Source organism: Mercenaria mercenaria, chromosome 1 (genome assembly GCF_021730395.1).
Source record: "Mercenaria mercenaria strain notata chromosome 1, MADL_Memer_1, whole genome shotgun sequence".
Classification (NCBI taxonomy): domain Eukaryota; kingdom Metazoa; phylum Mollusca; class Bivalvia; order Venerida; family Veneridae; genus Mercenaria; species Mercenaria mercenaria.
The window spans coordinates 31180177-31188661 of NC_069361.1; positions in this window are offsets into that span (position 1 = coordinate 31180177).

Below are 8485 nucleotides of genomic sequence, written 5' to 3' on the forward strand. Positions count from 1 at the left end.
ATATTCAGTTACGTAAATCCAAGGGCCATAATCCAAGAGTGCCTGGGGTGATTTGGGTGGTAATTGAACTTGGCTGAGATATTATGCCCACATACATTGTCAGCAAGTTTGATGAAGATTGGATGAAAACTGTTTGACTTAGAGAGCGGACAAGGCTTAATTGGCAGCTTTTCAAATAATTCAAGGGCCTTAATCCAAGAGTGCCTGGGGCAGTTGTCGAACTTGGCCAAGATATTATGCTCACAAACATTTTCAGCAGGTTTGGTGAAGATCTGATGAAAACTGTTTGACTTAGAGAGCGGACAAGGCTAAATTGGCAGCTTTTGAAGTAGTTCAAGGGTGATAATCCAAGAGTGCCTAAGGTGATTTGGGTGGTTATCGAACTTGGTCGAGTTATGTCCACAAACATTTTCAGCAAGTTTGGTGAAGATCAGATGAAACCTGTTCGATTTAGAGAGCGGACAAGGCTAAATTGGCAGCTTCTCGAGTATTTCAAGGGAAATAATCCAAGAGTGCCTAGGGCGATTTGGGTGGTTATCGAACTTGGCTGAGACATTATGCCAACAAACATTTTCAGCAAGTTTGGTGAAGATCAGATGAAAACTGTTCGACTTAGAGAGCGGACAAGGCTAAATTGGCAGCTTTTCGAGTATATTAAGGGCCATAACCCAAGAGTGCCTGGGGCAATTTGGTTATCGAACATGGCTGAGGTATTATGCCCACAAACATTTTAAGCAAGTTTGGTGAAGACTGGATGAAAAAATGTTCGACTCGGAGAACAGAGAGCAGACAATAAAAAAAGGCATGCTTTTGGACACTGACTGCCCGCTCGCAATGGTTGTTCACATATGTAACGCTCTTTCAGTGACGGGCATATAAATAAGAGGGCTAAAAGTAGGAGCAATTGTTTAGAAACGTAGGGTAGAAGTTGGGATTTTGTCAACAAAAAGGAGGGAAAATAGGGCTTTTTTCTCATCTTTTGTGGTACAAATGAATGAATTACCCAACCTTTTTATGCCCCCGGCATCTACTGATGTGGGAGGCATATAGTGATTGTCCTGTCCGTTCGTTTTTTTGTCCGTCTGTACGTGGTTAACCAAATGGGACCGTTTTGTCTAGCATCAATACCCCTTACTAGAATGACTTGATACTAATGCAGATGTAACCTGTGACCATTCCTCTTCTTCAGACATCACCTGACCTCAGTTTAACCTTGACCTTGACTTCATTTTGGACTTCGGCTGCTTTATATGGGCTATCTCTTGGTTAACCCAATGGGACCGTTTCGTCTAGCATCAATACCACTTACAAGAATGAATTGGTACTAATACAGATGTAACCTGTGACCATTCCTCATCTTCAAACATCACCTGACCTCAGTTTGACCTTGACCTTGACCTCGTTTTGGACCGAGATTGCTTTGTATCGACAAGGATGCCACCGGGGGCATCAAGCGTTTATTGAATGCAGCTATTTGTTCTTCAATTGTTTTGATTTTTTCATTGCGCTGGCATCAGTCATTCAAGGAGGACAGCAGTTTATCAGTGTACAAAAGCCTTCCTTCATCAAGAAATATATTTACTTAAAATTACCTAATTGGATAATTTTTCTACGCATCAGATAATCTCATCTCCTTATACTGGTACCCCTCTTGAACCACTGCACCAGGCAAAATCTACAAATCCCCTTATACTGGTACTCATCTTGAACCACTGCACCAGGCAAAAAATCTACAAATCCCCTTATACTGGTACTCATCTTGAACCACTGCACCAGGCAAAATCTACAAATCCCCTTATACTGGTACTCATCTTGAACCACTGCACCAGGCAAAATCTACAAATCCCCTTATACTGGTACTCGTCTTGACACGCACCATGCACCGCACAAAACACTACAAATCCCCTTATACTGGTACTCATCTTGAACCACTGCACCAGCGAAATCTAACAAATCCCTTATAACTGGTACTGTCTTGAACCACTGCACCAGGCAAAATCTACAATCCCCTTATACTGGTACTCATCTTGAACCACTGCACAGGCGAAATCTACAAATCTCCTTATACTGGTACTCGTCTTGAACCACTGCACCCGGCAAAATATCTACAAATCCCCTTATACTGGTACTTATCTTGAACCACTGCACCCGGCAAAATATCTACAAATCCCATTATACTGGTACTCGTCTTGACCCACTGCACCAGGCAAAATCTACAAATCCCCTTATACTGGTTCTCATCTTGACCCACTGCACCAGGCAAAATCTACAAATCTCCTTATACTTGTTCTCGTCTTGAACCACTGCACCAGGCAAAAAATCTACAAATCCCCTTATACTGGTACTCGTCTTGAACCACTACACCAGGCAAACTGTACAAATCCCCTTATACTGGTACTCGTCTTGAACCACTACACCAGGCAAACTGTACAAATCCCCTTATACTGGTACTCGTCTTGAACCACTACACCAGGCAAACTGTACAAATCCCCTTATACTGGTACTCGTCTTGAACCACTACACCAGGCAAACTGTACAAATCCCCTTATACTGGTACTCGTCTTGAACCACTACACCAGGCAAAATCTACAAATCCCCTTATACTGGTACTCGTCCTGAACCACTGCACCAGGCAAAATCTACAAATCCCCTTATACTGGTACTCGTCTTGAACCACTGCACCAGGCAAAAAGTCTACAAATCCCCTTATACTTGTACTCGTCTAGAAACCACTGCACCAGGCAAACTGTACAAATCCCCTTATACTGGTACCCATCTTGAACCACTGCACCAGGCAAAATCTACAAATCCCCTTATACTGGTACTCATCTTAAACCACTGCACCAGGCGAAATGTGCAAATCCCCTTATACTAGTACTCATCTTGACCACTTCACCAGGCAAAATCTACAAATCCCCTTATACTGGTACTCATCTTGAACCACTGCACTAGGCAAAATCTACAAATCCCCTTATACTGGTTCTCATCTTGAACCACTGCACCAGGCAAAAAATCTACAAATCCCCTTATACTGGTACTCATCTTGAACCACTGCACCAGGCAAAAAATCTACAAATCCCCTTATACTGGTACTCATCTTGAACCACTGCACCAGGCAAAATCTACAAATCCCCTTATACTGGTACTCATTTTGAACCACTGCACCAGGCAAAAAATCTACAAATCCCCTTATACTGTTACTCGTCTTGAACCACTGCACCAGGCAAAATCTACGCATCTCCTTATACTGGTACTCATCTTGAACCACTACACCATGTAAAATCTACAAATCCCCTTAAACTGATACACGTCTTGAACCACTGCACCAGGCAAAATCTACAAATCCCCTTATACTGGTACTTGCCTTGAACCACTGCACCAGGCAAAATCTACAAATCTCCTTATACTGGTACTCATCTTGAACCACTGCACCAGGCAAAAAATCTACAAATCCCCTTATACTGGTACTCATCTTGAACCACTGCACCAGGCAAAATCTACAAATCTCCTTATGCTGGTACTCATCTTGAACCACTGCACCAGGCAAAAAATCTACAAAACACTGGATACAACTTTTAATAAAGTTAATTTCTTTGAACAAAAATACTTTATTACCTTCTTCAATATTTTCAGTGACATAATTTTTATTGTATACAATATTCTTATACCCAATTCAGTCAAAAAGTTGCAAAATTAGCATTTTCAACATGGGAAAGTTTCAAGATTGAAAACACTACAATACTCTTATATTAACCCTTTGCCTGCTGGCGGCAGTAATTCTGCCTTTGCGACCAGTGCAGACCAAGATCAGCCTGCACATCCGTGCAGTCTGATCATGGTCTGCACTGTTCGCTATTCAGTCAGTAAATTTTCAGTAAACACCCCTTCGAATAATAAATGGTACTGCCCAAATTGAATGATGGACCAGTCCATTATAGAAATTTAGCAGGCTAAGGGTTAATAACCTACTTTAAGTAGAAGCATTAGAATAGTGTTTCTAACACAAAGTTGTTTTAGGGTTTTCTTCCAAGCTTTTACCAATCTCTACAAACCCTGTATTAAGTTTCTAGATTTTGTTTGTGTAAGAACTTGTTGCAGTTAAAACCAAAGATTTAAAACTGACTAATCTTTATCTACATGTAATAGTAGCCTTACGGTATGGCATTTATATAGTGAGAAAAAAAATCTTACTACGGTATATAAATGCCATACCATAAGGCTAACATTAGATGGGGCCTATGTGTTAAGAGACCTTTGAACTGATTGAGTGGTGAAGGTTGCTGACTTGGAATGTAAAATTTTCCCATGATAGGAAGCCTGTGAATTGGTTGAATGGTAAAAGTTACTGCCTTAGGATATAAAATAAAGCTGTCAGGCTATTTTGTGGAAGGTTGATGGTTGTAAATACCTTGTGTCTGAAGGAGTACCTGAGCTCTATAAAAGCTTGAATATGCCATCTGACTGAATTTCATCAGTGTGAATTAAAATCTAACAAAACCAGCAACAGTTATTTCCAGCATAATTTGATTAAATCGCAGCCTTTTTGGCAGCACTATATTTGTAACATGTGCATGGGTGTAGACAAGATTTTCTGGAAGTGGGTGCAAATATGGGCCTGCATAGGGCAAGTGTTTTTCAGAATGCAGCTGTGTGATCTCAGTAAGTGCATCTGTTTGCGTCCTGAAAATCCTACATGGAAGTGAACATTTGTGGATGTAATAATGAATAGCTGATAATGAGTAATCATTTAAGTTGTCACCATGAATGAATAAAGCAATAGTTGTACACCTGCACAATAAAGTTTAATGATCTTATTATAAATCAATGGATACTACCTGTGTGGATTATTAGTATTCTTAGCTCATCTGATTTTTAAAAAAAAAAAAATGATGAGTTATTGTCATCACTTGATAGGCGTCGGCGTCTGCATTGCCTGGTTAAGTTTTATGTTTAGGTCAGCTTTTCTCCTAAACTATGAAAGCTATTGATTTAGAAATTGCAACACTTGTTCACCATCATTAGCTGACTCTGTACAGCAAGAAACATAACTCCATCTTGCTTTTTGCAAGAATTATGGCCCCTTTTGGACTTAGAAAATATCAGATTTTTTGGTTAAGTTTTATGTTTAGGTCAACTTTTCTCTTAATCTATTCAAGCTATTGCTTTGAATGTTCACCATCATTAGCTGACTCTGTTCAGCAAGAAACATAACTCCATCCTGCTTTTTGCAAGAATTATGGCCCCTTTTGGACTTAGAAAATCAGATTTCTTGGTTAAGTTTTGTGTTTAGGTCAGTTTTTCTCCTAAACTATCAAAACTGTTGCTTTAAAACTTGCAACACTTGTTCACCATCAAAAGCTGACTTTGCATAGCAAGAAACATTACTCCATCCTGCTTTTTGCAAGAATTATGGCCCCTTTTGGACTTAGAAAATATCAGATTTCTTGGCTAAGTTTTGTGTTTAGGTCAACTTTTCTCCTTTACGGTCAAAGCTATTGCTTTAAAACTTTCAACACTTATTCACCATCAAAATCTGACACTGCATAGCAAGTACCGTAACTCTGCATTGCTTTTTGCAAGAATTATTGCCCCTTTTGGACTTAGAAAATTATAGGTAGGTCAATATTTCTATTATACAGAGACAAAAAAAATCGGATGAGCATCTACACCCGCAAGGCGGTGCTCTTGTTTTTCTTTTTGAAATCACCATTTTTCAGTGTTGCATCGATTGGAAATATTCCCTCTGTGGTGGCAAGTTTGACTTATCTGGACATATCTGTTATATGTTTTATCTGGTTCATCATTCAGGGTGGTTGATATTGCTGCTTTTGAACCACCTAAGCCCCACAACACTGTTGGATCAGAAGTCCAGTTTTGATGTTGAATTTATGTGAGGAAGCTGTCTAACTGGTTTACAGAGGCTAATAAATCTCATTATATAAAATTGTGTCGGTTTAACATAAATCACAAAAATAAATTGCAAAACAAATCCCTTAAGAAAACCTCAAACAAACAATCAAAAGCACTACAATTGCTTCATCGATATTCACTGAACTTTTCAAACCTGTTTTCGAGTTCAGGTTTCTCAAAATAAAGGATGGCAGATAACCATAGCTGGTATGAGGTCTAAGGATGCTGTCGCATAAAGAAATTATTTCGGACGAGCCTCTGTCTTCTGAGCAGTGACATTGATTTTAGAACGAATTCTGTGTTACTTGTAGCCATAAAAAATGACAGTAAGTTGTCATTTCACATCATTGATATGCTTATTCAATACCACAGACGTATTTTCAACTAGAACTGCTTTTGAGAAAAGCACATGTCTCCCACAACTGCCTAATCATGTAAACAGTATGTTGGTCTTTATTTACTGTTTACTCACTACAAATATACCTTTAATGGAGAGTAAAAAGATTGATTTTGGGTAATTCAAGGGCCGTAATTCTAAAGTGCCTATGACGATTTGGCTAGCAATTGAATTTGGCCGAGGACTTACGGTCAAACACATTCTGTTCAAGCTTCCAAAAGAATAAATGAGAAATGTTTGACTTAGAGGGCAGACAAAAGTAAAAAGGCCGATTTTCGGTAATTCAAGGGCCATTATTCTGAAGTGCCTCGATGAGATTTGGCTCGTCATCGAACTTGACTTAGGACTTACGGTCAAACACATTTTGTACAAGTTTGGCGAAGATTGGATGAGAAATGATCGACTTAGATCATGGACAAGAGTAAAAAGGCAGATTTTGTGGTAATTCAAGGGCCATAATGCCAAAGTGCCTAGGCTGATTTTGCTAGTTATCGAACTTGGATGAGGACTTGTGGTTCAAACACATTTTGTTCCAGTTATTTGAAGACCGGATGAGAAATGTTCAACTTAGAGCACAGACAAGAGTAAAAAAGCCGATTTTAGGTAATTCAAGAGCCATAATTCCGAAGTGACTAGGCCAATTTGGATAGTTATCGAACTTGGCAAAGGACTTATTGGCAAACACATTTTGTTTAAGTTTGGTGAAGATCAGACGTGAAATGTTTGACTTGAGTGCGGACAAGATTTGTGACAGATTGACACAATGATGGGCGGATGGACAGACAGGAGTAAATCAATAGATCTCCCGCCACACAGTGGTGTGGGAGATATAAAATAGGAAATGTCCAAGTTTCCCCTATTTCTAAGTGGTAAATCTGTAATACTGTAGACAGGAATCTGCGATATGGAAATATGGGTCGTCATGAAATCTGTGACATTTTAGAGAAAAAATGGCATTAGATTTTTTTTTTACTATTTACATAATCTGTTCTGATCAACCGCCTTGGTAGCCTAGTGATAGAGTGTCCGCTTCGAGTGTGGGAGGTCGTGGGTTTGATCCCCCGCCACGTCGTACCAAAGACGTAAAAAATGGTACTAGTAGCTTCCTCACTTGGCGGTCTACGGCGTGATATTCCAAAGAGGCAGAACTATTAAGTTTGGCATTGTGCTCACTGCTACAAATAAACACCGTCATTTATATGATTGAAAAGTTGTTGAAAAAGATGTTAAACTTGAACACACATAATCTGATTACGTTTCTGAAGCAAAATAACACGGTATCAAAAATATGTTAAATCTTGAACAGAGATATCAATTCTTCATTGGACAACTTCACTAAACATGTGTATGTCATGGATATAGATCTGGGCTAGAGATGATAGCCACTCATCTGGGATGGCATTTGTACCTAAGTGGGAGAATTTCTCAAACAGTTTGCTGAGCTCTCACACTGAACAGCATGTAAATGATACAGGCAATGACTGTGTGGGTTATTCTGAGAAAGACATTTCATTTGGGTAGATAAACTGGTTGCATTACTTTAGTTCAAATTCACGTCGGCCAAAATGCCTTTATATGATTCAACCTGTTTGGGATAACCACTGACAATGCCCTTCCTGTAAAAGACTGGCATGTCATCATCGTGGCATGGCAGTTCAGTAAAACCTGTCTTAAGCAGCCAACAAAGGGAGTGGGAAAAAGTGGCTGCTTAATGCAGGTAATTTATAGAATGAATGACAATTTTGGGAAATGAGACATTGGCTGCTTAAGACAGGTTGGCTGCTTAATAGAGGTGATGGCTAAAGCAGGTTTTACTGTATATAAAATCTTTTTAGCACGTTGTGAATTTCTTTATTTTCACTGTTGGCATGTACTATGTTATTGTATGCATCCAATTTTCAAAATTCTACAGCAGTTTTGCTGGTCTTTTAAAGTAATAACTCTTTCAACTCACATATTCAGTCATTGCAAGTTGGAGAGCAAATGAGAGATGAAAAAAAATCAGAAAATATACAAAAAATGGCATTAAATGTACTGGTATGTAAGAATAAAATTTGAAAATCTTGCCAAAAAAGAGGCGTGATTCACTCTCACAACCCATCTGGCTATCTCCTTTATATGTGGATGGTAATTCGATAGTGATGTGTCCAATGAAATAAATTTACAACAAGCAAAATA